This window comes from Grammomys surdaster, unplaced genomic scaffold (genome assembly GCF_004785775.1).
Source record: "Grammomys surdaster isolate TR1022 unplaced genomic scaffold, NIH_TR_1.0 61, whole genome shotgun sequence".
Classification (NCBI taxonomy): domain Eukaryota; kingdom Metazoa; phylum Chordata; class Mammalia; order Rodentia; family Muridae; genus Grammomys; species Grammomys surdaster.
Window position 1 is genome coordinate 5222656 of NW_021604563.1, and position 5605 is coordinate 5228260.

Sequence of the window (5605 nt, forward strand, 5' to 3'; positions counted from 1 at the left end):
CTCAGGCCACCTCTTGGATCTGGAAATCCTTCTGCTCTGAGTGCAGTGGCTCCTTGGCTGCTCTGAGTGCAGTGGCTCCTCGATGACTCAGGGTTCAGTATCTCCACAGGACTGGAGCAGACCGACTCTTTGTCTGCCCCAGCCCAAAGGACTAGGCAGGGGCGGAAGTGAAGTGGAATTTCAGAGGGGCGGGGTTTGGTTAGCAGCTGTGTCCTGAATGTCCCTGACTCCCAGATGTATCTCTGGGGCTTAGGGAGTGAGATGGAGTTCTTACCGGCTGCTCAGAGTGCAGTGGCTCTTCTAGGATGACTCAGAATTCAATATCTCCACAGGACAGGAGCAGACTGATTCTGTGTCTGTCCCAGCCCAAAGGCGACTTGGAACTTTTAACATTGTTGAGAATGTATAAACTATGGGACTTTTGAAGCTGGACTAATGTATTTTGTGTAATGCTATGGTTATGTATGGCTCCTATATATTCATATATTTGAACATGCCTATAGGGGTCAGGGAGTGTAATGTGACAGTTTGAGTATGCTAAGCCCAGGTAATGACTCTGTGAGGAGGTGTGGCCTTATAGCTCTTTGTTTTTTTTTTTTTTTGGGTCTAACTTCTTGAGTTCTATATATTTTGAATATTAGCCATCTGTAGTATGTAGGGTTAGTGAAGATGTTTTCCAAATCTCTTGTCTGCTGTTTTGTCCTACTGACAGTGTCCCTTGCCTTATAGAAGCTTTTCAGTTTCATGAGATCCTGCTTATAAATTTTCAATCTTAGAGCATGTGCCATTGGTGTTCTGTTGAGGAAATTGTCTCCTGTACCAAATTGTTATGCACAGTTCTAGCTAGAGCAATAATATAACAAAAGGAGATCAAGAGGAAACAGATTGGAAAGGAAGAATTCAAAGTATCACTATTCATGGATAATATGATCTATGACATGACACATGAGGGACTCCAAAAATTCTACGTGAGAACTACTACAGCTGATAAACACCTTTAGCAAAGTGGCTGGATACAAAATTAACTCAAAGATATCAGTAGACCTCCTTTATACAAATGATAAACAGACTAAGAAAGATTTTATAGAAATAGTACTTTTCACATATAACCACAAATATTATAAAGTATTCTAATGTAAATCTAACCAAGCAAGTAACAAACCTGTATGAAGTTCAAAGAAGTTCAAGTACCTGAAGAAAGAAATTGAATGTATCAGAGTAGGGAAAAATCTTCAATGCTCATGAATCTCTTGATAGGATTAACACAGTGAAAATGACCATCTTACCAAAAGTAGTCTACAAATTCAATGCCATTCCCATCAAAATTCAACACAAGTTTTTTATAGACTGGTCAATCAATAGAATAGAATCAAATATCTTCCAATAAACCCACACACCTATGGACACTTCATTTGATAAAAAAGCCAAAACCATGCAATGGAACAACGAAAGCATCTTCAACAGTGCTGGTCTAACTGAATGTCTACATGTAGAGCTGTCAAAAGATTGAATACAAATTATACAGCTTAGTAAATATTCAGCTTGTAAAATACAAAATGTCTTTAAGATAATACAGGGTATTCCTATATTATTCTTTATCCAGATAACCTTGATGTCAACATTTTGTGGATTTATTTTATTCTCTTTCACTTTTCTCTACCTCTCCTTCCCATAGTATCTTAATTCTCCATCCATTCTGAGAATCTTACTGCCTTTTATATATAGTTATTTTTAAAAATATTTTAAGAATGATTTGAAGATATGATCTATCATCGTCTTGAATATTTGAGAGCATATTTCCCAAGAACAAGAATTCTCTTATAACAGACTTATCAATACAAATTATTTGACATTGTCACAATATTATTATTTTCCAGTCTATCATATTGACTTTTGATAAAAGAAAAGTCATGGTTTTGTCCAGTTGAAATATTTTTCTGGAATAGTTTTGTCTGAGAAAGTTCTTGAAACTTTGGTTTTGATTTCAAAACAAAGGCATTTTTGAAGCACATGTGCTTGTAATTAGGGTTTATCTGATGTTACTTGTGATGAGTTTCCCATTAAGGCTATTTGGCAGTAATACTACAGAAGTAATCCTGAATTCTTACTGAACTGTCTCAAAAGGACTCATAGTGCCATTATTGGTATAATTCAGTTTCCACATTTTTAAATAATAGTGCCTGCAAAGGTTTTTTCACCATGAAGTAATTAACAAGTAGGCTGAGAGGATCGATTTCGACACTGTGGGTATATCCTATTTAGAACCAAATACTTGGTTGGGAATACTGAAATATTGGAGGTGAATTTGATAAACTCTCCTGTAAGTAATGGGGATATATATATATATGTGTGTGTGTGTGTGTGTGTGTGTGTGTGTGTGTGTCTGTGTGTCTGTGTGTGTGTGTGTGTGTGTGTGTCTGTGTGTCTGTGTGTCTGTGTGTCTGTGTGTATCATTCTAAGTAATGCTGTAAGAGACAGTTTAGACTGTGGAAAGGTAGTGTTTTGTGATGTTTGGTTAACATAAAAAGCTGATTTTAATGCAGTTGTGTACTATGTCCTACTTTACAGATATGTACTCCAAAACCCAGATAAGCTGATGCTACTGCACATTGTGTGCAATCTCTGGACAAAATGCACCATCAAGGGAATATGAGCATGAAGGATGTTTATTAAAGGATGTTCTTTCTTTTAATTTGGTCAATAATCATTGTACATGTTTATGGGTCACAATGTAATAGCTTTATATGTGTATGAAATCAAATATTAAATTCAACTTTTGTTTGACAAAGGAAAATACATACATGATTGGGCCAATTGATACAAATAGTCATTTGCCTTCACAGGAATGGCCCTTGTTAGTTCTTCAGAGTTGAGAATAGAGGGATCCATCATCTTCTCCTCCTTCCTATTCCTTTCTAGCTTTCTCCTTCTACCTCTCCCCCTCTCTGCCTTCTCTCTTAATTTGTTCCAATCTTGGCTTGAACTTATGATCCTTCTGACTGTTTTCCAAGTGTTGGGAATGTAGAGGGGTAATACAAAGCCAATGGCACAGGAAGTCCTCACATGTTCACAGCAATTTATTACTGAAGGTTTGTAGGAAGAGGCTATGGTTTCATGTTAGCTGTTTTTTTTTTTTCATCTAAAAGAAAATCTCCATAGTGCTGGAGACTGAAATTGAGCAGCAATCTTGACATTATCTTAGAGAAGAAAACCATGATGAGGATTGCACAGTGCTGCACAGTATCCATGACACAAGCCATTAATACAACTGACATAATTGATGATTATTTTTGTTTTCCCATTTTTGGCTGAATATTTCACATCTTCCAAAGCATGTATAATGTTTATAATTAGGAGCAAACAAAAATTACTACAAGTGCTTTGGAAAATACAGGCTGTGTATGCTTGTACTTCTTTACATCTTTAAAAGTAGCATACCATAATGAGCTTTGGCGCTGTGTGAAACTGTTTTCTAATAGAGTCTGCTTTATGGCCTTAGGCCTTGGTTCTTAACATCTTACTTAACATTGCAGTTTCAGATTCCTCATTTGTAGAGAGGATAGAATGGAGGAGGGGAGGATCTGAATGTGAAAAGCTTGAAGGTGGGGTGATAGCTGATACCTAACTGGAAGTAATGTTGTGAACATGATAATAAGATGAATATTGATGAAATACCTACCACATAGTGAGAACTCAGTAAATGATAGCCATTTTTTTTGCTTATTTATTTAGATTATAAATTTTATTAGGTATTGTTTTTTGCCATTTGTTTAAAAGTACTATCTATACCCTTGGTATCTTCTCAGAAATTTTCTTTTCCTTAAGGCTAGAACAACTAAAAATAAAAACACCATTCAAGCATATTCAGTTTTTCAGGTCTCAGGAGGAGAAGTCAGCATTCTCTAGGTATTTGCTTAACCCTTTATTTTCAACTAAATGGTCATAGATCAAACAAATGAACTGAGAGCAAGGGAAAACCAATAGCTTGTATTCTGTCATGTCTAGAACAGCTTTTTAGATTTAAAGGTATATAATCTTTCTTGATTTTGTTCAATATTATACTTTGCTTAAAAATGTCCCTTTTATACCATGTTTTAGGCATTATAGAATAATCAGCCATCTGCACAAAATTTAAATCCTCATGATTGCTTCTTGAAAAATCTGTAAGAAAGCACAGTTTGTTCAATTTAAAGAAAATAATTTCACTGAAGCTTTGGTATGCTGGTCAATATTAATTGCAATTAAAACTTAGAGAATTTCATTGCGATTTTTATGTCATGCATTTCTCAAAACTCTTACAACCTCTGAAAGTTCTAACCTACTTTACCTGGCATAAATTGCCTTTTTTTTCTCCTATGTATTTCATTCTTACTCTAAATCTTTGGCTAAATCTGTTCAAAAAGAAAAATGTAACTTTACAGTGATTATCATTTTAAAGCTCTGTTTGTTTGGTACATTCATTCTGCTATAGTGTTTGATCCAACATAGAATTAATGGTGGGAAAAGATGCTCATAGGCCTTTAAACAGTAGTGGATCATGATGACCTTTTGTATTTGGGATCTTTGTCCCCTTTTCTAAAATTTGCAGAATATAAATATCTCACCCTGTCTAACTGTTGTACAACCTAATTAGAAATGATACAAAAATAAATTAGTCAAATAACTGAACACATTGTTTAAAATTAACCAAGTACCCCCACAAAATCCACACTCAAATCAGTTGCTTAACATTACAAAAAAAAAAACCAAAACATTTGAATGTATTTTTGTGGTTATAATAAATTGTGGTAGCATCACATATAGATAGTGTGACATTTTGCTAATATTTATTTTTAACAGTTAACTTTACACATCAACATTTCTGGACCATGATGCAGTCCAGATATATGGTGAAACATAATTCTGGGTATTTTTGTGAATGTGTTTTAATGTGAAATTACCATTTTATTTAGTTCAGTGAGAAAAGAAGCTTGTTCTTTATTATATAGTTGGGGCTTTTAGAATCTACTAAAGGTGGTAATGGAACTAGAATTGAAAGATTCCTCCTGAGTAGGATAAAATTCTTCCTGCTTGACAATCATCAAATTGAGGCATTAGCTCAATTTTGCTCTATCTTTAGAGTTGAAATTGAATATATTGCTTTTTGTGCATCTTAACCATATTGGTGCTTAGACTGAAAAATTGACTCTCTTGGATTTGTAGACATTTGGACTAGGACTAGAACCAAACTCTTTTTTCTCCTGGGACTACTTAATTACTGACTCACTCGTCAGATATTGAGACTTGCATGTGTCTATGCCATGGAAATTTTTATTTGACAATATAAATTTTATTGTTGCTGGTTACCAAAAAACTTCTGACTAACACGTCATTTCAGTTGTTATAGCTAATCTTGATTGTCAACATGATGGAAGTAAATCTCTGGGCAGGTTTATAAGGTTTTTGTTTTTGTTTTTTTAGATTTGGTTATTGGAAGTGGTAAGATATACCATGAAGGTAGGTGATACCATTCCATGATCCGGGGTCTGAATGTAACAAAAAGTGAGCTGAACACAAGTATTTATTACTTTTCATTTCTTGATTACAAATAAAGTGGAACCAATTG